The sequence below is a fragment of the Pan troglodytes genome, chromosome 9, assembly GCF_028858775.2.
Source record: "Pan troglodytes isolate AG18354 chromosome 9, NHGRI_mPanTro3-v2.0_pri, whole genome shotgun sequence".
Taxonomy (NCBI): domain Eukaryota; kingdom Metazoa; phylum Chordata; class Mammalia; order Primates; family Hominidae; genus Pan; species Pan troglodytes.
In genome coordinates this window covers 106,951,624-106,979,349 of record NC_072407.2, presented here as the reverse complement: position 1 = coordinate 106,979,349, position 27,726 = coordinate 106,951,624, and the positions used below count along the sequence as shown (strand labels likewise).

Genomic DNA, 27,726 nt, shown 5'->3' with positions numbered 1-27,726 from the left:
TGATTACTGCCTCAATTTCAGAACTTGTTATTGGTCTATTCTGGAATTCGACTTCTTTCTGGTTTAGTCTTGTGAGAGTGTATGAGTCCAGAAATTTATTCATTTCTTCTTGATTCTAGTTTATTTGCATAGAGGTGTTTATAGTATTCTCTGATGGTACTTTGTATGTCTGTGGGGTCAGTGGTGATATCCCTTTTAACATGTTTTATTGTGTCTATTTGATTCTTCTCTATTTTCTTCTTTATTCTTCCAGCTAGTGGTCTATTTTGTTATTTTTTTCAAAAGAACTAGCTCCTGGATTCATTGACTTTGGGGAAGATTTTTCATGTCTCTATCTCCTTCAATTCTGCTCTGGTCTTAGTTATTTCTAGTCTTCTGCTAACTTTTGGATTAGTTTGCTCTCACCTCTCTAGCTCTTTTAATTGTGCTATTATGCAGTCATTTTCAGATCTTTCTAGAATTCTGACATGGATATTTAGTGCTACAAATTTTCCTGTTAACACTGCTTTAGCTGTTTCCCAGAGATTCTGATATGCTGTCTCTTTGTCCTCATTAGTTTCAAAGGACTTCTTGATTTCTCCCCTAATTTCATTATTTACCTAGGAGCCATTCAGGAGCAGGTTGTTCAGTTTCCATGAAATTGTGTGGCTTAGAGTGAATGTCTTAATCCTGAGTTCTAATTTGATTGCACTGTGGTCTGAGAGACTGTTTGTTAGATTTCCACTCTTTTGCATTTGCTGAGGAGTATTTTACTTCCAATTATATGGTTGATTTTAGAATAAATGCCATGTGGTGCTGAAAATAATGTATATTCTGTGGATTTGGGGTGAAGGGTTCTACAGATGTCTATTAGGTCCATTTAATCCAGAGCTGAGTTCAAGTCCTGAATATCCTTGTTGATTTTCTATCTTGTTGATTTGTCTAATATTGACAATGGAGTGTTAAAATCTCCCACTATTACTGTGTGGGAGTCTAAGTCTCTTTGTAGGTCTTTAAGAACTTGTTTTATGAATCTGGGTGCTCCTGTATTGGGTGCATACATATTTAGGATAGTTAGCTCTTCTTGTTGAATTGATCCATTTACTACTGTGTAATGTCCTTCTTTGTCTCTTTTGATCTTTGTTGGTTTAAAGTCTGTTTTATCAGAGACTAGCATTGCAACCCCTGCTTTTTGTTTTTTGTTTGTTTGTTTTTTGCTTTCCATTTGCTTGATAAATTTTCTTCCATCCCTTTATTCTGAGCCTATGTGTATCTTTGCATGTGAGATGGGTCTCCTGAATACAGCACACCAATGGGTCTTGACCCTTTATCCAATTTGCCATTCGGTGTCTTTTAATTGGGGCATTTAGCCCATTTACATTTAAGGTTATTATTGTTATGTGTGAATTTGATCCTGTCATCATGATGCTATCTGGCTGTTTTGCAAACTAGTTGGTGCACTTTCTTCATAGTGTCATTGTTCTTTATAATTTGCTGTGCTTTTTGCAGTGACTGGTACTGGTTTTTACTTTCCATATTTAGTGCTTCCTTCATAAGCTGTTTTAAAGCAGGCCTGGTGGTGAAGAAATCCCTCAGCATTTTCTTGTCTGGAAAGGATTATGAAGCTTAGTTTGGCTAGATAAGAAATTCTGGGTTGAAAATTCTTTTCTTTAAGAATATTGAATATTTGCCTCTAATCTCTTCTGGCTGGTAGAGTTTCTGCTGAGAGGTCTGCTGTTAGTCTGATGGGCTTCCCTTGGTAGGTTGGCTGGCCTTTTTCTCTAGCTGCCCTTAACATTTTTTCTTTCATTTCGACCTTGGAGAATCTGATGATTATGTGTCTTGGGGTTGATCTTCTCATGGAGTATCTTAATGGTGTTCCCTGTATTTCCTGAATTTGTGTGCTGGCCTGTCTTGTTAGATTAGGGAAGTTCTCCTGGATAATATCCTGAAGTGTATTTTCTAGCATGTTTCCATTCTTCTCGTCTCCTTCAGGTACTCCACTCAATCATGGGCTTGGTCTTTTTACTTGGTCCCATATTTCTTGGAGGCTTTGTTCATTCCTTTTCATTTTTTTTTCCTCTAATATTGTCTGGATGCCTTATTTCAGCAAGGTAGTTTTCAAACTCTGATAACCTTTCTTCTTCTAGGTCAATTCAGCTATTGATACTTGTGTATTGTTCACGAAGTTTTCGTGCTGTTTTTCAGCTCCATCAGGTCATTTATGTTCCTCTCTAAACTGGTTATTCTAGTTAGCAGCTCCTCTAACCTTTTATCAAGATTCTTAGCTTCTTTGCATTGGGTTAGAACATGTTCATTTACCTCGGCAGAGTTTTATGTTACCTATCTTCTGAAGCTTACTGCTGTCAATTTGACCATCTTATCTTCCATCCAGTTCTGTGCCCTTGCTGGAGAGGCACTACAATCATTTGGAGGAGAAGAGGCACTTTGACCTTTTGTGTTTTCAGCATTTTTTCATTGATTATTTCTCATCTTCATGAGTTTATCTAGTTTCAGTCTTTGAGGCTGCTGACCCTTGGATATGGTTTTTGTGGAGACTTCTGTTTTTCTTGTTGATGCTGTTGTTGTTGCTTTCTGCTATTTGTTTGTTTTTCTTTCAATGGTCAGGTCCTTCTTCTGTAGGGCTGCTGTGATTTGCTGGGGGTTTGGGACCTATTCATCTAGTTTGTCCCCACACCTGATGATGTCACTCAAGGAGGCTGGAGAACAGCAAAGATGGGTGCCTGTTCCTTCTTCTGGGATCTTCTGACCTTGAGGGGCAACAACCTGATAACCGTAGGATTGCTCCTGTATAAAGTGTTGGAGAGTCTCACCCTGATGGAGGGTCTCACCCTGTTGGGTAGCACAGGGAACAGGACCCATTTAACAAAGCACTTTGACTGTCTTTTGGTGGAGGGAGTCTGCTTTGCTGGGGGGAACCGACTCATCTGGGCTGCCTGGATTCCTCAGAACTACCAGTAAAAAAGGCTAAGTCTGCTGGTCCATGGAGACTGCAGCCAGTCTTCCCCCTAGGGGCTCAGGCTCAGGGAGATCAGGGTTCTGTCCCTGAGCCTCTAGCTGGAATTGTTGGAGTTCTTGCAGGGAGGCCCCTCCCAGTGAGGTGGGATGGGTCAGGGTAAGCCCTGAAGAGGCACTCTGTCCACAGTCTGCCACAGCTGGTGTGTGGGGCTGTGGGAGACACCTATTGGGACTAAGCTGTCCAGCCTCCCTGGCTCCAGCGGGGGAAAAGCATGGCCTGGAGCTATAGAGATAGATGTGGTCCTTCCCCTGCCTAGGGAGCTGAGCTTGTTAGGCAGTTATGAGTCTCAGTGCTGGCTGCTGACCCTCCCCCAAGGAATTCAAATGGCTTAGACAGCAGGCAGCCACAGCTGTGGTGCTAGTCGCCCCTCCCGCTGGAAACTAGGCAAGCTTAAGTTGATTCTAGCTGAGAGGCTTTGAAAATCTGCCCGCTCCAGGTTTGGGACCCTAGGCCCTGGTGGCATGAGTTCATGAGTGAGATCTTTTGACCCATGGGTTGCGCAGGTCCATGGAAAAAACATGGTTACCCTGGCTGTGTAGCATGCTCACTCACCACCTCCCTTGGCTGGGATGTGGGGCTCCCCTGCCCATTGTGGCTCTCAGGTAGCCTGCCAGACCACATTGGTCTTCCTTCCTCTCTGGGAATCCCGCCAGCCACCTAGTCAGTTCTGATGAGAGAACCTGGATACCTTGGTTGCTGTTGAAGGATTCACATGATAATATGGCTCTTTTCTATGTGAGCCTCTGATTTGCTGCTGCTTCTAGTTGGCCATCTTGGCCCTGCCCACCTAGGTGGCTCTTATTATTTTGATATATGTTCTTTGTTGCCTAATTTGTTAAGAGTTTTTATCATGAAGGGATATTGGATTTTATCAGCAGCTTTTTCTGTGTCTGGTTTTTGTTTTAAATCCTGTTTATGTGGTGAATCTTATTTATTGACTTGTGTATGTTGAATTAACCTTGCATTCTGGGAATGAAGTGCACTGGACTGTGGTGAACTACCTTTTGAAGTGCTGTTGTATTCAGTTTGCTAGTATTTTGTTGAGCAAAGTAAAACTTTTTTAGTGTTGACATGATATTCAAAGAAAATGCTTATTGAAGATGGCTGAATAGGAACAGCTCCAGTCTGCAGCTCCCAGAGTGATCGATGCAGAAGACAGGTGACTTCTGCATTTCCAACTGAGGTACCTGATTCATCTCACTGGGACAGGTTGGACAGTGGGTGCAGCCCACAGAGGGCAAGCTAAAGCAGGGCAGGACATCGCCTCACCTGGCAAGCACAAGAGATCAGGGGATTTCCCTTTCCTAGCCAAGGGAAGCCATGACAGAATGTACCTGGAAAAACAGGACACTCCCACCCAAATACTGAGTTTTTCCCATGATCTTAGCAAGCGGCAGACCAGGAGACTCTTTCCCGTGCCTGGGTTGGTATGTTCCATGCCCACGGAGCCTTGCTCACTACTAGCACAGCTGTCTGAGATCGAACTACGAGGTGGAAGCCTGGCTGGGGGAGGGGCATCCACCATTACTGAGGCTTGAGTAGGTAAACAAAGCAGCCAGGAAGCTCAAACTGGACAGAGCCCAGCACAGCTCAGCAAGGCCTACTGGTCTATAGACTCCACCTCTGTGGGGAGGACATAGCTGAACAAAAGGCAGCAGACAACTTCTGCAGACTTAAACATCCCTGGCTGACAGATCTGAAGAGAGCAGTGATTCTCCCAGCATGGCGTCTGAGCTCTGAGAATGGACACACGGACTCCTCAAGTGGGTCCCTGACCCCTGTGTAGCCTAACTGGGAGACACCTCCCAGTAGGGGCCGACAGACACTTCATATAGGCAGGTGCTCCTCTGGGACAAAGCTTCCAGAGGAAGGATCAGGCAGCAATATTTGCTGTTCTGCAGCCTCCGCTGGTGATACCCAGGCAAACAGGGTCTGGAGTGGACCTCCAGCAAACTCCAATAGATCTGCAGCTGAAGGACCTGACTGTTACAAGGAAAACTGACTGACAGAGAGGAATAGCATCAACATCAACAAAAAGGACATCTACACCAAAACACCATCTGTAGGTCACCAACATCAAAGACCAGAGGTAGATAAAACCACCAAGATGGGGAGAAGCCAGAGCAGGAAAGCTGAAAATTCTAAAAACCAAAGCACCTCTTCTCCTCCAAAGGATTGCAGCTCTTTGCCAGCAACAGAACAAAGCTGGATGGAGAATGACTTTCACAAGTTGACAGAACTAGGTTTCAGACGGTCGGTAATAACAACCTTCTCCGAGCTAAAGGAGCACGTTCGAACCCATCAAAAGGAAGCTAAAAACCTTGAAAGAAGGTTAGACAAATGGCTAACTAGAATAAATAGTGTAGAGAAGACCTTAAATGACCTGATGGAGCTGAAAACCATGGCACAAGAACTTCGTGAGGCATGCATAAGCTTCAATAGCCGATTTGATCAAGTGGAAGAAAGGGTATCAGTGATTGAAGATCAAATTAATGAAATAAAGCAAGAAGACAAGGTTAGAGAAAAAAGAGTAAAAAGAAAGAAACAAAGCCTCTAAGAAATATGGGACTAAGTGAAAAGACCAAATCTACATTTGATTCATGTACCTGAAAGTGATGGGGAGAATGGAACCAAGTTGGAAAACGCTCTTCAGGATATTATCTAGGAGAACTTCACCAACCTAGCAAAGCAGGCCAACATTCAAATTCAGGAAATGTAGAGAATGCCACAAAGATACTCCTTGAGAAGAGCAACCCCAAGACACATAACTGTCAGATTCACCAATGTGGAAATGGAGGAAAAAATGTTAAGGGCAGCCAGAGAGAAAGGTCAAGTTACCCACAAAGGGAAGCCCATCAGACTAACAGTGTACTTCTTGGCAGAAACCCTACAAGCCAGAAGAGAGTAGGGGCCAATATTCCACATTCTTAAAGAAAAGAATTTTCATCCCAGAATTTCATATCCAGCTAAACTAAGCTTTATAAGTGAAGGAGCAATAAAATCCTTTACAGATAAGCAAATGCTGAGAGATTTTGTCACCACCAGGTCTGCCTTACAAGAGCTCCTAAAGGAAGCACTAAACATGGAAAGAAACAATCAGTATCAGCTACTGCAAAAACATGCCAAATTGTAAAGACCATTGATACTATGAAGAAACTGCATCAATTAATGGGCAAAATAGCCAGCTAACATCATAATGACAGGATCAAATTCACACATAACGATATTAACCTTAAATGTAAATGGGCTGAATGGCCCAGTTAAAAGACACAGACTGGCAAATTGGATAAAGAGTCAAGACCCATCAGTGTGCTGTATTCAGGAGACCCATCTCATGTGCAGAGACACACATAGTCTCAAAATAAAGGAATGGAAGAAGATCTACCAAGCAAATGGAAAGCCAAAAAAAAAAAAAAAAAAAAAGCAGGGTTTGCAATCCTAGTCTCTGATAAAACAGACTTTAAACAAACAAAGATCAAAAGAGACAAAGAAGGCCATTACATAATGGTAAAGGGATCAATTCAACAAGAAGAGTTAACTACTGTAAATATATATGCACCCAATACAGGAGCACCCAGATTCAAAAAGCAAGTCCTTAGAGACCTACAAAGAGACTTAGACTCCCACACAATAATAATGGGAGACTTTAACACCCCACTGTCAATATTAGACAGATCAACAAGACAGAAGGTTAACAAGGATATCCAGGACTTGAACTCAGCTCTACACCAAGTGGACCTAATAGACATCTATGGAACTCTCCACCCCAAATCAACAGAATATACATTCTTCTCAGTACTACATCACACTTATTCTAAAACTGACCACATAATTGGAAGTAAAGCACTCCTCAGCAAATGTAAAAGAACAGAAATCGCAATAAACTGTCTCTCAGACCACAGTGCAATCAAAATAGATCTTGGGATTAAGAAGTTCACTCAAAACTGCACAACCACATAAAAACTGAAAACCTGCTCCTGAATGACTACTGGGTAAATAACTAAATGAAGGCAGAAATAAAGACACTCTTTGAAACCAATGAGAACAAAGACACAATGTACCAGAATCTCTGGGACACATTTAAAGCAGTGTATAGAGAGAAATTTATAGCACTAAATGCCCACAGAGAAAACAGGAAAGATCAAAAATCAACACCCTAACATCACAATTAAAAGAACTAGAGAAGCAACAAATTCAAAAGCTAGCAGAAGGCAAGAAATAACTAAGATCAGAGCAGAACTGAAAGAGATAGAGACAGAAAAAAAACCTTCAAAAAATCAATGAATCCAGGATCTGGTTTTTTGAAAAGATCAACCAAATTGATAGACCACTAGAAAGACTAATAAAGAAAAAAGGAGAGAATAATCAAATAGACGCAATAAAAAATGATAAAGGGGATATCACCACCGATCCCACAGAAATACAAACTACCATCAGAGAATACTATAAACACCTCTATGCAAATAAACTAGAAAATCTAGAAGAAATGGATAAATTCCTGGACACATACACCCTCCCAAGACCAAACCAGGAAGAAGTTGAATCTCTGAATAGACCAATAACAGGTTCTGAAATTGAGGCAATAATTAATAGCCTACCAACCAAAAAAAGTCCAGGACCAGATGGATTCACAGCCGAATTCTACCAGAGGTACAAAGAGGAGCTGGTACTATTCCTTCTGAAAATTTCCAATCAATAGAAAAAGGGGGAATCCTCCCTACCTCATTTTATGAGGCCAGCATCATCCTAATACCAAAGCCTGGGAGAGACACAACAAAAAAAGATAATTTTAGACCAATATCCCTGATGTACATCGAAGTGAAAATCCTCAGTAAAATACTGGCAAAACGAATCCAGCAGCACGTCAAAAAGCTTATCCACTATGTTCAATCGGCTTCATCCCTGGGATGCAAGGCTAGTTCAACACATGCAAATCAATAAACGTAATCCATCACATAAACAGAACTACTGACAGAAACCACATGATTATCTCAATAGATGTAGAAAAGGCCTTCAACAAAATTCAACACCCCTTCATGCTAAAAACTCTGAATAAACTAGGTATTGATAGAACACATCTCAAAATAATAAGAGCTATTTATGACAAAGCCACAGCCAATATCATACTGAATGGGCAAAAACTGGAAGCATTCCCTTTGAAAACTGGCACAAGACAGGGATGCTCTCTCTCACCACTACTGTTCAACATAGTGTTGGAAGTTCTGGCCAGGGCAATCAGGCAAGAGAAAGAAATAAAGGTATTCAATTAGGAAAAGAGGAAGTCAAATTGTCTCTGTTTTCAGATGACATGATTGTATATTTAGAAACCTCATCATCTCAGCCCAAAATCTCCTTAAGCTGATAAGCAACTTCAGCGAAGTCTCAGGATACAAAATCAATGTGCAAAAATCACAAGCATTCCTATACACCAATAACAGACAAACAGAGAGCCAAATCATGAGTGAACTCCCATTCACAATTGCTACAAAGAGAATAAAATACCTAGGGATCCAACTTACAAGGGAAGTGAAGGACCTTCCTTCAAGTGAAGGAGCTGCTCAACGAAATAAAAGAGGACACAAACAAATGGAAGAACATTCCATGCTCATGGATAGGAAGAATCCATATCATGAAAATGGCCATACTGCCCAAGATAATTTATAGATTCAATGCAATCCCCATTAAACTACCAATGACTTTCTTCACAGAATTGGAAAAAACTACTTTAAAGTTCATATGGAACTAAAAAAGATTCCACATTGCCAAGACAATCCTAAGCAAAAAGAACAAAGCAGGAGGCATCACGCTACCTGATTTCAAACTACCCTACAAGCCTACAGTAACCAAAACAGCACGGTTCTGGTATCAAAACAGATATATACACCGATGGAACAGAACAGAGCCCTCAGAAATAATACCACACATCTATAACCATCTGATCTTTGACAAACCTGACAGAAACAAGAAATGGGGAAAGGATTCCCTATTTAATAAATGGTGCTGGGAAAACTGGCTAGCCATATGTAGAAAACTGAAACTGGATCTCTTCCTTACACCTTATACAAAAATTAATTCAAGATGGATTAAAGATTTAATGTTAGTCCTAAAACCATTAAAACCCTAGAAGAAAACCTAGGCAATACCATTCAGGACATAGTCAAGGGCAAGGACTTCATGACTAAAACACCAAAAGCCATAGCAATGAAAGCCAAAATAGACAAATGGGATCTAATTAAACTAAAGAGCTTCTGCATGGCAAAATAAACTACCATCAGAGTAAACAGGCAACCTATAGAATGGGAGAAAATTTTTGCAATCTACCCATCTGACAAAGGGCTAATATCCAGAATCTACAAAGAACTCAAACAAATTAACAAGGAAAAAAAAAAACCCATCAAAAAGTGGGCTAAAGATATGAGCAGACACTTCTCAAAAGAAGCCGTTTATTGCAGCCAACAGACACAACATAAAATGCTTATCATCACTGATCATCAGAGAAATGCAAATCAAAACCCCTTTGAGATACCATCTCACACCAATTAGAATGGTGATCATTAAAACGTCAGGAAACAACAGATGCTGGAGAGTATGTGGAGAAATAGGAACACTTTTACACTGTTGGTGGGAGTGTAAATTAGTTCAACCATTGTGGAAGACAGTGTGGCGATTCCTCAAGTATCTAGAACTAGAAATACCATTTGACTCAGCAATCCCCTTACCAGGTGTATACCCAAAGGATTATGTCCATGTTACTGTAAAGACACATGCACACATATGTTTATTGTGGCACTATTCACAATAGCAAAGACTTGGAACCAACCCAAATGTCCATCAATGATAGACTGGATTAAGAAAATGTGGCACGTATACACCATGGAATACTATGCAGCCATAAAAAATGATGGGTTCGTGGCCTTTGCAGGGACATGGATTAAGCTGGAAACCATCATTCTGAGCAAACTATCACAAGGACAGAAAACCAAACACCGTATGTTCTCACTTATAGGAGGCAACCGAACAATGAGAACACTTGCACACAGAGCAGGGAACATCACACACTGGGGCCTGTCAGGAGGTGGAGGGCTGGGGGAGGGGTAGCATTAGGAGAAATACCTAATGTAAATGAAGAGTTGATGGGTGCAGCAAACCAACATGGCACATATATACCTATATATCAAGCCTGCACGTTGTGCACATGTACCCTAGAACTTAAAGTATAATAATAATAATAATAATAATAATAATAACAATAAATAACCATTTTCCTCTTTAAAAAAAAGAAAATGCTTATTGAAGAATTTCAGATTTCAGGTTTTTGGATTTGGGACGATCACCTGGTAATTATAATGTGGATATTCCAAAATTCAGAAAGTTCTGAAATCCAAAACACTTTTTGTTCTCAGCATTTTGGAATAGCGGTACTCTATCTGTAATATAATAAACAGTTAATACTGAAGGAATATTTTCCTTCTGATCAGTGCAGTGTACATTGCTCTTCTCTCAAAGTTCTGTTCTTAGTGCCCTCTTTCTGTGGGTCAGTTGATTATTTTTGAGGTGACCATAAGATTATGAATGCTCACTTTTAGGTATTTCTCTCTAATTTCAGCAGGGGAATATTTACACACAGCGTGGACACTTTCCTTTTCAGAGTGTGTATATTACCACTGGTGGTGTGACTTTATAACTTGCATATCTTTTAGTGGGACCATTTTTTAAATGTTTATTTTTTTCTCATAGGAAGTCAGGAATTCCCTCATTGTGCACCTGTTTTTAGAGTCATGTCTGTTAGAAAAACAAACATTTACTTAAGCATTCCATTAAGTCTGATATAAAAACGAAAGGGTGTCCTATGTTTTTGTTGTTGTTTTTCACCCCATTGAAAAAACAGGAGCTGAATGTAGAAAAGGTTATGGATTTAGTTTTTAGACTTGATTCATAAGACCTGAACTGGCTAATAGCACCATTTTTTTTTCTTTAATAAACCATTTTCTGGGCTTTCTCCTTTAGGAACACAGATATAAATTACAGCAGGTACCCGACTTCAAAGAATTTAGAACTTAGCAGGAGAGATGGGGAGAAGAAAGGCAGTTATGACAGTGACAGCATGGTGTGCAAAGGGGATCTTTTTTCCCAAATCCCAGAGCTTATTATTGAAAAATCCATGAACAAGATCTGCATATTTGTACCTTTAGCTAAGGGAATTGAGAAATACAAAGTAAATTTTGATTAAAGCTTTCATCCCTAATAGCTCACAGTCTCCTTGAGAAGGTATGACAGTCAACAAACATAAAAGTATTAGCAGACAGAACATACAACTATGAAGAAACACTACAGTGCACTGAATGCAAAATTATGCACCTGCATCACCTGCATTGTGCAAGGAAAAAGAGTTTAGGGTCAAATCAGTCACTCAGTGCTGTGAAGATTTTGAAGGACTGGAAGAACAACCAGTTGGGTTGTAATCATGAGCCTCTTCTAATCCTAAACTCAAAAAAGGTAAGATGAATTTCTGACCTCTTGAAAACTTTCAAAGTTCAACATCTCACTGTCTTTTACTTTCTCCTTTTACTAACTATTCTTCTGGGCATCTCTCTTTTGTACAATCACACATTAATTGTACTACAGCCTGAGACTGCTTCTACAATCAGCCTTTGTTCAGGGAATATCAAAAAGCAGAGGTAAACTTTCACTTTTGGTAAAAATTAAATATTATGGCCATATTAGGTAGCTAAAGGAAAGCATGCCATGGAGTAGAGAAGAGGGTTTCTTCAGCACTATTTCCACCAAAGGTTAAGACAACAATGAGACAGAAAAGCGAAGGCACCTTCAGGATCCAATAACACAGTTTAAACAGGAAATAAAAACTATCTGGTTAATTCTTACGAGGAAATAAAAGGAGGCTTGTTAGATTAAACTCCTTCAGAATTTGTGTTTTTATGTGATTAGAGAAACAAAAACTGAGCGAGCAAAAAGAGGAGACAGATGGATAGAAGAAGGTGTGGGGACTACAGAGCAGGAAAAGGAAAAGGAGGGAAAAAAACAGGCTGAAGTGTCAACGCACATAACAATGTTGGTCGTTTCCCTTCTTTGTTTCTTCCCACGGGAAGAAACTAGAGTCCAGTACTTGGATGCTAATTTGCTGATGACAAGGAATTTCTTGACAATGAGCCTAGAATTTCTAAGCAGCAGTCTCTCAATCTGTGATTACATATTTCCATTCTTTGCAATAAGTACATACACAGTTTACTTTCATTTTTCAGTCTGAGCCTTTTTTCAGTGCTGTAAGAAAGGACGGAGGCTGTTATCTATGGCAGGTGAGTCCTCTTCTGAATAGGAGTTTGGGACTGGGATCTTAGAAAATACTTTATTTATTGCTGTGTAATGAACACAAAACAGGAAATGGGCCAATAGAGTGCATGCTGAATCTTTTTTCTTACTGGTTGTGTGTAGTTTGAATCACGGGAGCTAGTATTAGACACTGAAGGAGAGAATATGTTCTCCAGATGTCTTCTAGCTAGAAAGAAGTTAATTCCCTGCTTTCAGCTTCTGGTAATCAAAGGGAGAGTGAAGAAAGCAGAGGAAGTTATTATTTGTGTGAGAAAATTCTAGAAGTTTCCAAATGCACTCTGAAATTTTCTCTGTTTTCTATTGTTTCCAAATTATTGCCCAGATTATAAACCTTTCTCCCAGAATCAGATATGAGAGCTTCTGAGTTGTCGTCACCCTCTTTGCCGTCTCTTATTGTGAATTACATTCTTGGTCTGTTTAAAGTTATTCCATTTTTCTCCCTTTCTCTTTAGTCCTTGTACTGACTACTTTACTGCAATATTTCATTGGTTGCTATCACAGTTGTTTTATTTTGTTTTGTTGTTAATTGATCTCCCTCTCTCCAGGACTTAACCTTCCAATTCTTCCTGCACACAACTTTCAGGTCTCCTGTCTTACACATAGAAGGTGAAAAATCCTAAGGGATAGAGTCATGAGCTATTTAGACAGATAGTATTCCAGCAGGTCATATCGCTTCTTTGGCTTCATTCTCCTCACTGAAAAATAAATGGGACTAGATCAGTGGATTCTAAACCTTATATCGCAGTAATGTGTAGTCACATAAAAAAAATTAGATGACTACCCATTTCCTTACCCTGAATAGATCAATCGTAAATAGCCTGCAGACATTTACTAATTTCTGTATATCTGCAGATAATCCCTATAAAGCTGATCTGGAATAGGTTTTTCTGCAGATTAGTATTATTAGGAAAGTCAGTCAGTTAGTTACCTGTCTCTGCTTACCTGCTAGTGATCTATTAATGTAATTCTTTTTGCTCAGGAACATATGGTTGCTCCCTATTGCGTTTTTAAAAATATGATTTTTCAGTCAAGTTTTTCTACCTTTTGAAATACGTGTATCCATTTTTTTCCATTAATCCCTGTAAAGTATGATTTCAGCTTCATAAAACAATTACTATATTTACTTCACTCCTACTTCCTTCTCGTTGAGTTTATTTTCTCCTTTGATTCTCCCTGTAGTATAATTCTCTCTGGGGTTTATGTCTCACCTCACAATATTTAACTTAAGCTCCCAAAATATAGAGGTTGGTGGTTTTCTTCACTTGTCTTCTTCATGAAACTAATAAACCACTTGGCTAGGCATCAGTTAGTCAAATTCATAAACATGGCTACCTCTTCAGCCAAGCAGGCTGATGTTACAGGTCATTGGATTTGAATCAAGGCATTAAAAAATAGACAGTAGAAATTGAAAGCCAGTAGTCAAAAACAAGTTGTGGTTTGATAATTATAAACAACCAACTTTAGTCAGCTATTGTTAACTAAAACTTCTGAGGAAGAGTATCCTTTAAAGTGTTTAAGCATTACATCACTGCCTGGAATCAAAACTGTGGTGCTGGTGAGTTTTTTCCTCTAATTGATTCTCTCCATTTTTACTATCACTGCAGCTTTCATTCAGTGATTATTACAATAACAAAAAAATACATATAATAATGGTTTCTTTAAAAAATACTTACCATATGACAGCTATTTCATGCAGTCTCTCTGATTTAATATTTTAAACCAAGCAATACAGTTGTGCTATTATTGCCATATTATAGTTGAAAGGGATTCTGAGAGAATGCCTTCAGAGCATGCTTTAGGTCAAAAGTCAGTTGAGAGGAGTGATCTCAGGTTGGCATGACTCTCAAACTCTGCCACTACTCTAATTTTCTGAAAATATCCGCTGAGGTTGTGGGGTGATGCTGAGGTTGTGAAAATATCTTCAAATACCTGCCCTGTCTCTGATCACTGCCACTTCAGCCTCGGATGCACACTTCTATTCCTTCTAAAGCCAAGCTCTCCTAACTTTCTGGTTACATCAGACACCCTCAAGGCTTTTTGCTTCTTCTCACACTGCTCCTTGACAGGAGACCAGCCCCCAGTTGTCCAAGGGGCAAATTCCTACCAGTTCTTCAGGTCTCAGTGCCAAGCCATCCCTCATCTGGACAGCTATCGTCTACCTGAGACACACTTTGCTTATGCTTTTCTTGAGCATCTCCTCAATATTTAAATTCTTAAAAGGTGTTTCATTATACTTATTTGCATGCCAATTTTTCCTCTTGACTGTAAGCATGTTTCCAAAATGGTACTCCCAATACTAGCAGTTTCAAGAGCTGCTGCTCCTTAAATAATCCTGAATGAATAGGAGAATGAATATGACTTCCTTCTGCTTGAAACTTCCAATGTGCACTTTTTGTCTGTTAAATGTAATCAAACTTACCTGGTTTGCTGTTAATAGAAAACAGTATTCCACAAGGGTTGAGCCACGCCTAATTTTTTTTTCATTTCTTCCTACATTCGCTTGACTGGTGATTTAGAATATAATTAATAAATATCCCTCAAACGCCAAAATTAGCACAGGCATAGATCATGGTCCCTGTCCTCACAGAGCATAAAATCTATTAGTGAATACTGATAAGTAGGCTGGGAATCACAAATAAAGGGAAAAAGATATGCTACCCTAAGGAGAAGCAACACGCCCTGTGGGCATGTGACTCTGACACTGTCTCTCCTCAGAAAATCAGACAGGATTCCATGAAAAAAGTGCTGTCGAATCTGAGACTTGAAGGATACACAGACAGCAGTAGACAAACAAGAAGGAATGAGAAGGTGGGGTCTAGAAATACAGAGATCCCTATGTAGAGGATTTCTAGAAATTAAATGAAGGGCAGAGTGTTTTGAATGTAAGGCACAAGGTCAGAACAGTATCAGAAGATGAGGGTGAATGAGTAGGCCTAGATTAGAATGAGCTGAGAGGTTTCATGGTCAAATATAGATATTGGAACACTCTTCATTGTGAAGAATAGAATAGAAAGGAAAATCAGTTAGTTTACAAGGTTCTTATCAACTTATTTATTAAGAAAGAAAGGATGTTGGCCTGGATAGAAGTAATGAACAATTAGAATTGAGGGAAGTGGTCAGAATCTGAAAATGTTTAGCAAATAAAATCAATGCAATGTGAATTGAGACTGGAAATAAGACATAAGGAAGGCTGAAGAGGTTTAATATCAGCAGGATTTGCTGCTTTCTTGTAGTTGGAGTATAGGCATTTACCAGTAAATGGAAAAGGGAATGAATGCTGGAAATGAATAAATGAGCAGTTCATCTGTAAAAGTTGAGTTGAATGAGGTTGTGGGATATAGTTAAGAGATGTCTTATTGTCTATCACATGTATGGGTTTCAATAGCGAGATCTACATCTAGGTCCAATCTATAAATTTGAGAGTGATTTATTTATTATTTTAAACTTATAATTGATGGCATGAGAATGTATAGATTATAAAATGAGGATCTCAGACCACATTTTTTTAAAATTATAAGTTCTTTATGTTTTTGACAAATGAAGAGTATATATATTTTCCATGTATAACATAATGTTTTGCAGTATGTATATATTCTGGAATGCCTGAATTCATCTAATCAGCATACGGATTATCTCATATGTTTATCTTTTTGTGATTAGAACACTTAAATTTTACTCTCTTAAATAATTGTCAAGAATACAATACATTGTTATTAACTTAAGTCACCCTGTTGCACAATATATCTCTTTAACTTATTCTTCTTATCTAATTGAAATTTTGTTTAATTTTACCTACATCTCCCAAACTCCCTACCTTCCCCTGGTACCCACCATTCTACCTTCTGCTTTTACAAGTTTAACTTTTTTAGATTCTACATTCGAGTGAGATCATGTGGTGTTTGTCTTTTGGTGCCTGGTCTGGCTTATTTCACTTAACATAATGTCCTTCATGTGCATCAATACTGTCAGAAATGACAGGATTTAGTTCCTTTTAAAAGCTGAATAATGTTGCATTGTGTATATAAACCACATTTTCTTTATCTGTTCGTCCATCTACAGACACTTAGATTGATTTTGGATCTTGGCTATTGTGAATAATGCTGCAATGAAAATAGAAGTTCAGATATCTCTTTGAAACACGGATTTCCATTTTTTTAATACCTGCTTAATAGTGGGATTGCTGGATCATATGTTTAGCTCTATTTTTAACTTCCTGAGGAGTCTCCGTATAGTTTTCCATAATGACCATGCTAAATTGCATTTTACCAACAGTGTATAAGAGTTTATTTTATCCATAACCTCTCCAACATTTGTTATCTTTTGTCTTTTTGATAGTAGCCATTCTAAAAGGTGTGAAGTGATATCACATTGTGGTTTCAATTTTCCTGGTGATTACAGAGGCTGATCATTTTTCATATACATATTGTTTCTATATCTTCTTCTGAAAAATGGCTCTTCTGGTCCTTTATTTTTAAATCAGTTTGTTTTCTATTAATTGTTTGTGTTCCTTATATTTTCCATATTAACTCCTTATCAGATGCATGGTTTGCAAATAATTTCCCAATTCTGTTGATATCTCTTTAATCTTTTGATGTTTCTTTGGCTGTGTAAAAGCTTTTTAGTTTGGGCCGGACACAGCGGCTCACACCTGTAATCCCAGCACTTTGGGAGGCTGAGGCCGGCGGATCATCTGAGGTTCAAGACTAGCCTGGCCAACATGGTGAAACCCCGTCTCTACTAAAAATACAAAAATTAGCCAGGCAAGGTGGCAGGCGCCTGTAGTCTCATATGCTTCAGAGGCTGAGGCAAGAGAATCGCTTGAACCCTGGACATGGAGGTTGCAGTGAGCCGAGACTGTGCTACTGCACTCCAGCCTGGGTGACAGAGCAAGACACTGTATCAAAAAAACAAAAAACAAAACAAAACAAAACAAAAAAACTTTTTTTAGTTTGACGTAATTTAATTTCATTTGTGTATTTTAGCTTTTGCTTCCTGTACTTCTGCATCATATCCAGAAATCATTGTCTAGACTAACGTCATGAAGCTATTCTCCTCTGTTTTCTTCTAATAGTTTCAATTCTTACATTTACATAGTTAACCCATTTTGAGTTTATTTTTGTGTATGGTGAGACATAAGCATCCAATTTCATTCTTTTGTATGTGGTTATCCAATTTTCCCAATACCATTTATTGAAGAGTTTGTCCTTTCCTCATTGTGTGTTTATGAAACCTTTGTAGAAAAGTCTAAATGAATGTAAATAATTGGGTTTATTTTTGGGCTTGCTGTCCTGTTCCATTGCTGTCTATGTCTGTTTCTATGCCACTCTTGTGCTATTTTACTTACTGTAGCTTTGTACTATATATATATATATTTTTTTTTTTTAAGTCAGGTAGTTGATGTCTGCAGCTTTCTTCCCTTTACTCAAGATTGCTTTGTCTATTCATGGTTTTTTGCGATTTCATATAAATTTTAGGATTTGTTTTTATTTTTATAACAAGTGCCACTGTAATTTTGATAGGGATTGCATTATATATTTAGATTTCTTTGGGTATTAGGGACTTGTTAATAATGGTAATTTTTGCAGTACATCAACTCAAAATATCTATTTATTTGTGTCTTCTTCAATTTCTTCTATCAATGTTTTATAGTTTTGGGGTTTTTGTTATTGTTGTTAATTTTGAGACAGGGTATTTTTCTGTAGCCAAGGCTAGAGTGCAGTGTCACAATTATAGCTCACTGTAACCTCAAACTCCTGGGCTTAAGCAATCCTCCCACATCAGACTTCCAAGTAGCAAGGACTATAGACACCTGCTACCATGCCCAGCCAATTTTTTAAATTCTTTTGTAGAGACGGAGTCTTACTATGTTGATAACTTTCGAGTTTTATATTTTTAAGTGCGCATGTTTTTCACCCATGTTGTTAAATGTATTTCTAATTATTTTTGTAGCTATTTTAAATGGAAGTTCTTATATTTTTTAAAGATAGTTTATTGTTATATAGAAACACTACAGATTTTTATATGTTGATTTTGTATTCTTCAATTTTACTGAATTTGTTTATTTGTTCTAAAAAATTTTTGGTGGAGCCTTTAAGGTTTTCTCTATATAAAACCATTTCTTTTTAAACAGGCAGAATTAAACCTCTTCCTTTCCAATTTTGATGCCTTTTATTTCTTTTTGTTGTCGAATTGCTTTGGCTAGGACTAGCAGTACTATGTTGAATAGAAGTGGTTAACATGAGTATCTTTGTCTTCTTCCTGATGTTGGAGAAAATATTTTCAACTTTTCACCTTTGAGTATGATGTTAGCTGTGTGTTTGCTACATGTGGCATTTGTTGTGCTGTAAACTCTTCCATATTTTTAATTATCATATTTCTTCACATATCATTCTTTCAATCAACACTATATTAGTTTACTGAGCACACAAATAAATAGAACAGAAACCCAGAACTCAGGCAGATTGGATATCCCACAAACTAATCTGCTTACTGTTTGCAAATCTTCATATTTTGTTCCAACATCTGTACCTGATATTGCAAAACCAATATTTTCGCTACCTCTTCTAAGAAGCCTTTGTGATCTTACCTGTTGGAATGTATTAATCTTTTCTGAGCCCCTTGAATATCTTGTCTGCATTCTTTTAAGAAGCTCTTCACCAACAGTCAGGCAATGTAGCTTGATGAATTAAGAATGGGAGCTCTGGATTCTCAACCCCTATATTACAATTCTTGTTCCGCATATACTATATATTCTTAGTTCTTTTCCTGTTATTTGAATCATTACTTACTACCTTCCCATTTCCATGTAAGATAAGTTAATATACATTTCAAATGCATTTTTTTGTGAAATTTCAGTAATGCACTGGGCATGATGGAGGCTCAAATATATTAATTATTTCAACTGAAGCCATGTCATGTTTAACAATATAGAATATGGTGAAAAAAACAAGATTTGAATCCTAATGTGTTATATAAAGAAAATTGTTAAGTTAAATATAATATATAAATATATAATATGTATTAGATATAATGTGATATGTTATAATATATTATTGATAAAATATTATATATCATAATAATACAATATATAATATATATAACATAATAAATATACTATAGGGAATGTAATAACCATCCCAATGGCTGATTGTGAGGGTCTACTATATTAACATTTATAAAATCATTGGTACAGTGACTTGCAAATAATAATGATAATGATAATGATGATTTATATTGCATTATATGCATTCATTTTTTATTTATAACAAGTGGGTGGGACATATAACCTTTTATTAAGTTAGTTTATATTAGGTAACTTTTTGGACACACCATTATGGTTACAAGGCAGCATTTTTCCATTAAATAGTTGGCTTTACAATTTGCATAGGGATAATAGAAGTTCACTTCTTTTAGAATCATTAAAAATTTAGAGTAAGGTTGTTGAAAATATAATTCCTGGAATGTACAAGATTCAATATTCTTTGGATTGGTAGATACATGGATCGGCAGGTGTAGTGGGGGTTAGGAGGGGACTATTAATCCAAAACGGAATGCTGTCCATCCTGTATGGTAGCCACTCGCAACATGTAGCTATGAAGCACTTGGCTTGTGGCTAATGAAACATGTTGAAATAATACTTCCTATATGTTATATTAAATAAATATGTTATAAAAATTAAATTTATTTGTTTAGTTTTCCTTTTTAAATGCGATAGTAAAAAATTGAGTATTGGAAATGGAACACACATTAAATTTGTAGTAGATAGCGCTCTGACAACTACTTACTCAGTATACTCTTGCACAGACACAATAGAAAGTCCACATGAATAAACGAGTAAAACCTTTATCCTAGAGTAAAACATTTGGAAAAATCAAATTCTTTTGACTGTATAAGGAAAGGCCAAATTTAACACCAACATCGTCAAAATATTTTTCCCAGAATGATCAGAATCTATGATTGCATTTTTGGGTGGATCTGCTTTTCTCTCTTTTCCAGTAACAATGCATCTCCCGATATAGAATATCTCCTAGATATGAGATATAACTATAACCCCTACATGTGACGAAATCTTCTTCCCAGGACATCTTCTCTCTCGATCTTCTTAGGTGATAAATTGGGTCACAGAAGCAGAAATCACAACTTATATTATGTAATATTCTCCACCTCATTCGAATATGGAGGTTGGACCACCTGAGGCAAGAGAATCTACAGATGCCCTCAAGCTTTGCCCTCATGAATAACTCCTGAGACTATGTAAAGAAAGAGCTGAAAAGGTGTTATACTGTCTGCATGAAACAGAAAAAAAGAAGAGAAATCGTTGCTTTCATTAAGTGCACCATTTCTTACAGCACTAAATGATTGGGGGTGGGGATGGCAGTAACTATTTCATGAATGTTTTCAGCGAGGAAAAGATTATGTGACTTCACACAGACACCAATTCTCTCTCAACCCATGATCTAGATCATTTTATCATGGGTTGAAAGAGAATTGGTTTTCCTATGGCTCAAGTATTTATTTTTGTAATCATTTGGAATTTATGACAATTGTAACTTTAGCCATGGAATAAAAATGTTTATAAGATAATACAGCTGAGTAGTAACTGTTTGCACTCTAGTTGAAAAGTCTAGACATGAAGGATACTTGAAAATATAATTAAGGCTTGAAAAACAATACAAGTTGATGTGTTAAAAATGGTATCAAAATAACTATGCTTCCAAAGGCAAAGACCTTTGCTACATTCATTTTTTACTGGAGCCAATGACCACATCTCTTGATTTTAATGAAATTTGACCTGAATCTTAAATACTAGGAAAGATTTGCGTAGGTGTAGAAAAAAAGGGATGAGAAAAGGGGTAGCCATTATTTTAGTTTCCTCAAGAGTATTGAATAACCATTCCAGATATGTCGTTGTCTTTCTCTGGGTTCTTGAGAACGAAGAAGTCAATGTCTTTTGATACAAGTTACAGCAGAGAGCAGCTGCATGAAGACTTAAAAAAGCAACATTGATAGGCATAAGGGGGAGAAAAGAAAACTGAATAAATTAAATTCACTGCATCTCCACCTCCTGCAGATCTATCCAATAAAGGAGAGAAAGGACCGCATACGCCTGGTTCTCATCATATGCAATAAAGAGTTTGACCATCTGCCTCCAAGAAATGGGGCTGACTTTGCCATCATGGAGATGAAGAAGCTGCTTGAGGATCTGGGTTACAGTGTGGATGTAGAAGAGAATCTGACAGCCAGGGTAACAACCCCTCAGCCACCCCAAACTCATACATATTGAACACGCATCCTTCTAATAACTAGTTAGCTTTATAGAAGCTCAACAAAGTTTAACGACCTCTGCTACCTTGTGTGTGTGTGTGTGTGTGTGTGTGTGTGTGATGCAAAAAATGAAAGCATTAGATTGGTAAATTTATGTCTCTTTTTTGCTCCAAATGTCCTCAATTCCATAAAACTAGACAAAATATGATTGGCACGAGTTTTCACATTTCTGATTGAGATTCAAAGTCTGGTGATTGGGATGCAGCCCCAAGATTCTCCATAAAATTATATAGTAATAAGTGTTAAACAGGAGTACAGTCTTAAAACAAATATTGAGTCCTAAATTGGTGACCAAAGCTATTCCTAGCATTGGGAGTAGGTCTGTAAATGAGACAGGAAGTTCCCAGTCGGCATCCATCTAGGTTACAGTAGAGAGAAACAGTGAAGTTATAAGCAAAACGGACAGCTTCAGAGAACAGGTGTGCATATATGTGTGTCTACATAAGAGTGACAAGAAAGCCAAGAGTAAGAAAAAAGAAAAAGGAAACATGACAGAGAATTGTAGGGTAAGGAGCAATGTTCTTGGGTTGGCTGAAAAAGCCTCCGTGGGGAGATAACACAGGGGTTGGACTGGACTACCAGAAGGAGACAACCTTGGAGAGACATGAATGCAGTGCCTTCAAAGTACGAGAAGCTACCTGTGAAAGAGCTGAGCTGAAAATGAAACTGGCACATGAGAAGCACAAAGAGAAGACCAGTATGACTCAAGTTTGGAGGAGAAGGGACATAGTATGCGGGTGGAGTATGGTCAGACCAGAAGTTTGATTTGATTCTAAGCAAACTGGGATGGGTTTACAAAGAAAGTGGTGTGATGCATTTATAACACATGACTCTTGGTAGGTAAGGAGAAAGATTGAGATGGAAAAGAAAAAGGGAAATGAGTAACATATAAAAATATACAATATATAAAGAAGACGGTGTGTCAGCCAGAGAAGAAAATGGAAACCCATAGCCCCATTAAGAAGGAAATATGAAACCATAAAACAGCTGTCATCACTGAGTAAGCACTATGTGAAGCGCCATGACCCAGATGTTACATATGTTTCTTGTTTCGCTCATGGTAAATCTAGGAGGTCCCATTAATTGTGATGCTTCTCCGACTAAAGTTAGACATTGCTCTTTTCCAGAATATGAAGTCATTGCTGTGGGCATTTGCTGCCTGACCAGAGCACAAGTCCTCCGACAGCACGTTCTTGGTGCTCATGTCTCATGGCATCCTTGGGGGAATGTGTGGAACTGAACATGATGAGGCAAACCCAGATGTGCTGCTTTCCTTCAGGCCAAAGCTGAAGGAACACTTGAAGCCAGGATTTTGAGACCAATTGATTCATAGCTCTTGGGAGCTATTTTTCAAATGAAAGAGAAAACAGAAATAATTTTTCTAAAAACTGGTAACTACAAGATGATTTCATTATCACTAGGCACACTGTTGAATGACACTTGAGAGAAAACAAAGTGGTATGTATGTGTGTGTGTGTGTGTGTTTGTGTGTGTGTGTCTGTGTGTTTGTATGTGTATGGGTCTATGTGTATGAAACTAGTTAGAAAGAACATTAAAAAAGAACAAGGGGATTCTGATAGCCATACTGTAGGAGGCACAGTAGTGTGTAGAAAATTGTTGTCTCTGCAGCAAACCATGGGGAACAGTGGGTCAGAGACTGTCCAGCATCTTTGGGAGTCATGTCTTCACAGTCACCTAAGAACCTGGAGGATGCAGTTTGCAAGACATACCAGAGAAGGACTTCATTGTTTTCTGCTCTTCAACCTCACGTATACGTCTTTTGGTGGTATTAAGTGATTTGTGGGCCTGAGGCTATCTTTGAATGATTCTACCAAATCAAGAATCCCTAAGAAACAATGATCCGAGGGAATGTTGTGTGCTCTCCCATATTTTACATGATCTTAGATGTGATGTGAAAACAGATTCCTTCCCCCTCCCATACCCACATTTTTAAAAATTGTACTTTTCTTATAAGTGTTACAATTTAAAGCCAAAGGCATACCAAATATTAAAGCAACACAACATAAGGAATCCCATTCACCACACACCATTTAAACACAAATGATGGATTCTGTTATTTATCAAACCCATTTAATGTTTTGTGTAGTGTTTTCATGGATTCCAGGAATGGCTTCCCTTTCTCAAATGATCAATTTCAAGTCTTATTCTCCATATTTCCCATCTGATTCCACTATGAGCAGTGCCATTGCATGCCCTACTAGAACTGTGGATACCCTTTAAAACAAGTAGAAGATGATAGGGTGGGACTCATTAGGTCTAATCTTGGGGAACACTGGTTATTATTTCACTTCTAGGTAATTATCTTAAGGAGTATACATTTAACCATTTTTAATTTGTATATTTTTAAGTCTTATTTTTTAAAACCAGTTTACTGAGGTATGATTGACATATATAATGTTACATATATAATGTATACAACTTAATGAGTTACAGATAAGTATGCACTCCTGAAATCGTCACCACAATCTGTGCCACAAATATATCTCTCTCCTCCAAAAGATCCTTCCACTTCTCTGTTTATTACTATAATTCTACGAGTGCATGTGAAAATAACACTTAACATAAAATCTACCCTCTTAGCATATTTTAAGTTTACAATACAGTATTGGTTACTATTGGCACCATCCTGTACAGTAGATTTTTATCACTTTTTTCATCTTCTATCACTGAAACTTGGCGTGTGTTCATCTATTTTGTTTATTATATGGTGAAAGACAGCATGGCATAATCTGCAAACAACTTGGGAGCCTAGTGGCCATTTTTTGTTGCTTACTCACTGTGGTAATATGAGGGAGTTTCTTCATCGTTTGGAGCCTCCATTCCTTCCTCTGTAAAGTGGGATAATTCCAGTTATTTCTCAAGCCCCTATAAAAGCCAAGAGAATAAACACAATGTTTGTAGTAGAAAGTCAGTCCCAAGAATCAAAATACAATCACTACGCAATCTCTTGCAATGCTTACAAACTACACCTTTTGATCAACTGTTGCTAGGTTTTTTGTTGACTTTATGTGGAAAGTGGTTAAATGTAAGGTTGTAAACATGTCGTCCAAATCTGTAAAGATAATTCCCAAGCTATGCTTTTATTAAAAAAAATCCTCAAAACAAAAATGTAAACAAAAACATAGTGAAGGTCATAGCCCAAGGCATACCCATCTGTATCATCATAGATAACGTGTCCAGGAGAGACAGCACAAGGGGCTCCATCTTCATCACACAACTCATCACATGCTTCCAGAGATATTCCTGGCGCTGCCACCTAGAGGAAGTATTTTGGAAGGTAAGTGTCTCTTTCTTTTCTAGTCATTCACTCATTTGTTCAAGAAGAATTTGTCATGATTCACCTTTCACTTCGCAATTACAATCTTTGTCAGTCAAGTGAAGGTTGACAGATACCTAGTTTCTGTCATTCAAGTGTTTAAAATATGCTTTAGGGAAAAACAGTTCCAGGAGATCAAAGTAAAACAAAATAATGCCAACCACAATCTTTACGTATTAGGCTATAAGTTCTTAAGTTTTAGAGAATGAAAAATATTTTGAAATAATTTTTATTACTTCATTTATGAAATGAATAAAAACTGGGTGGTCTAGTAGGTCATTGGTTCCATCCTGGTGACAGAGGGGTACATGAGGCATGCATGCCGTTAGCCTATCTAGGACTCACATTTTCGTGGGAGATACAGATACTGAAAATGTGGGTTAATCAACAAATAAGTGTTTACAGACTGTGATACGATCCATAAAGGAATGTGAGAGGGAATAAAGAAGTCGATCTTTCAATGGAGAATTGCAGAAGGAAAGGCTTGCTCCTCCTTGCCCAATTTGGGACATTCCTTATTCCCACTTCTTCCTATGTTATTTTTCTCCATACTTCTTACCTTCCTGCATTCGGCATATATTAATAGTTTATGTATTTGTCTGTTTGTTATTTTACCCATATTTACTTTCTAACATGAAAACTTCAGGATGATGGGGATTTGCTCAGCACCCCAACAAACCTGGCATACAGTAAATATTCAATTAATCTTTGAATAAATAGATGCATAAATGAATAAAGAGAGAATCTATTCTATTTAATCTAAATATATTCTATTTTTAAAGAGAAAACAGGATTGGTATTAACACAGTATAGTGTGGTTGTTTATAAAGTAAAACCTGTAGAGAACAGTATGACTCCTGTGGGAAAAGAAGAATACACCTTTATTCTGGCATGTAAAGAAGAAAGCCATCCAGGACTGGCGCCGCGGCTCATACCTGCAATCCCAGCAGTTTGGGAGGCCGAAGAGGGCCAATTGCTTGAGTTCAGGAATTTGAGACCAGCCTGGGCAACATGGAGATACCCCGTCTCTACATAAAATACAAAATTTTGGTGGGCGTGATGGCGGGTTCCTATAATCCCAGCTATTTGGGAGCTGAGGTGAGAGGATTGCTTTAGCAATGGAAGACAAGGTTGCAGTGAGTGGAGATCATGCCACTGCACTCCAAGTCAGGTGACAGAATGAGACTCTGTCTCAAAAAATAAAAAAATAAAAAAGAAGGAGTATGAGAAGATTGCAGCATAAATTGAGACAGAGTTTCTGTGAATAGAGACCTAAGAAGATAATTTTTTTAGGATAATTAGGAATTAGACATTGTACTTTCAAGGGTATTCTTAGAAAAAAGAGCTAAAAATTCTGGATTTAGGGTAAGTAGCATCTCAGCATCTCATCAATTGGTTCATCCAAAAGACTACAAGATCAGCTTGGTGGTGAAGTGAAAGTTGTTCAGTGTTCAAGTCTCAAAGTTAAGGTAATGAGACTTAATTCTCATTCAGTGGAGGAATCAGTCTTGGTGGTAGTTGTAAGTATAGAGCCATTCCCTATCCTGGTCTCATGAACAATTTCCAAGGGATAACTGATTGTCTGATCTGTAGGTCAGAAATGGAAAACAGAGGAAATGAATGTTGAAAGGCTTTGGATTAGACATGAGGTATTTATCTTGATGTAAAGGGTACAGTCTGACATGGAGTGTCAATTCTAAGAGGTAGTGTACAACGTTGAGAAGACAAAATACCCATGGGCTTGGTCCTATGAAACCTGCAAACTCTCTTCATTCCAGGACTTTCCTGGTTCATGGTGGAAGATGCTTTCTGAGACTTGAAAAGAGTCGTATCTCATCTATAGCCTACTTTCTTTTTCAGGTTCAGCAAGCATTTGAAAGTCCGGAGGCAACAGTCCAAATGCCCACCATAGAACGAGTGTCCATGACAAGATATTTCTACCTCTTTCCTGGCAACTGAAAATGGTTAAGCATTGAGAGTTGTTGGTGGTGTATGAAATAAATGAAAGTGTGATATTGGAGGTGAGTTCCGATGACCAATGACAGTTGAGTACTTGGATGGCCAAATTAGTGTACTTTGTTGATGTAGTCTGGTGATTATCTGTTATCTTTTATTCGATTTTTTTGCATTTGGGTTCCCCCAACTCTATAATTAACCAGGCAATCAATCAATCAAGGACGTAAGGAAAACCAAGGCCGAATGAGATAATAAAAAACCCAGGGTAGCACTTATTAAAATAGAAACATACTCCTGCATCCATTACTATTTATATTCATTTACATCTCATACTCTACCTTTTTCTCTCCTTTTCTTACACACACACACACACACACACACACAAACACATACTGAGTTACCAAACATTGCATCAATCTGAACAAAAATGAGAAAACAGAGGCACTAACTCTGCAGAAAGCAGTACTTTGATTTTCTGAGGGAGGATTTCACAGCAAATACCACATTACTGGTGTTCAGGTACCCTTATCAGACAGTAGAAAATAAACCCTACAGTGTAGAGTTTGTGTTGATCCAGTCTCTCGTTCTCAGAATGTTCTCATAATGCAGATCACAAATCACTGAGAGACTGTTTTCAGACCCTCAACCCTTTCCAGAAGTTCCTTCAAGCTCTCGTGTTAATAGATATACTTTTGTTTTCGTTCTTTTGATAAAAATGTTATAGATTGGGTACATTCAATCT

At 37.9% G+C, this 27,726-nt stretch overlaps 1 protein-coding gene across 2 annotated transcripts in view; it reads left to right on the top strand.

Moving 5' to 3' along the window:
* Positions 1-10,230: 10,230 nt before the first annotated feature.
* The window catches only part of CASP12 (caspase 12), a 34,204-nt gene continuing 16,708 nt past the window's right edge, over positions 10,231-27,726 (top strand). Inside the window, exons 1-3 of one of the 2 annotated variants that reach the window (XM_063784483.1) lie at positions 10,231-12,333; positions 21,438-24,989; positions 26,889-27,049. The gene's annotated coding sequence lies outside the window, so the exon portion shown is untranslated. The remainder of the gene's footprint in view (positions 12,334-21,437; positions 24,990-26,888; positions 27,050-27,726) is intronic. The other variant, XM_063784484.1, reaches the window with a different exon arrangement.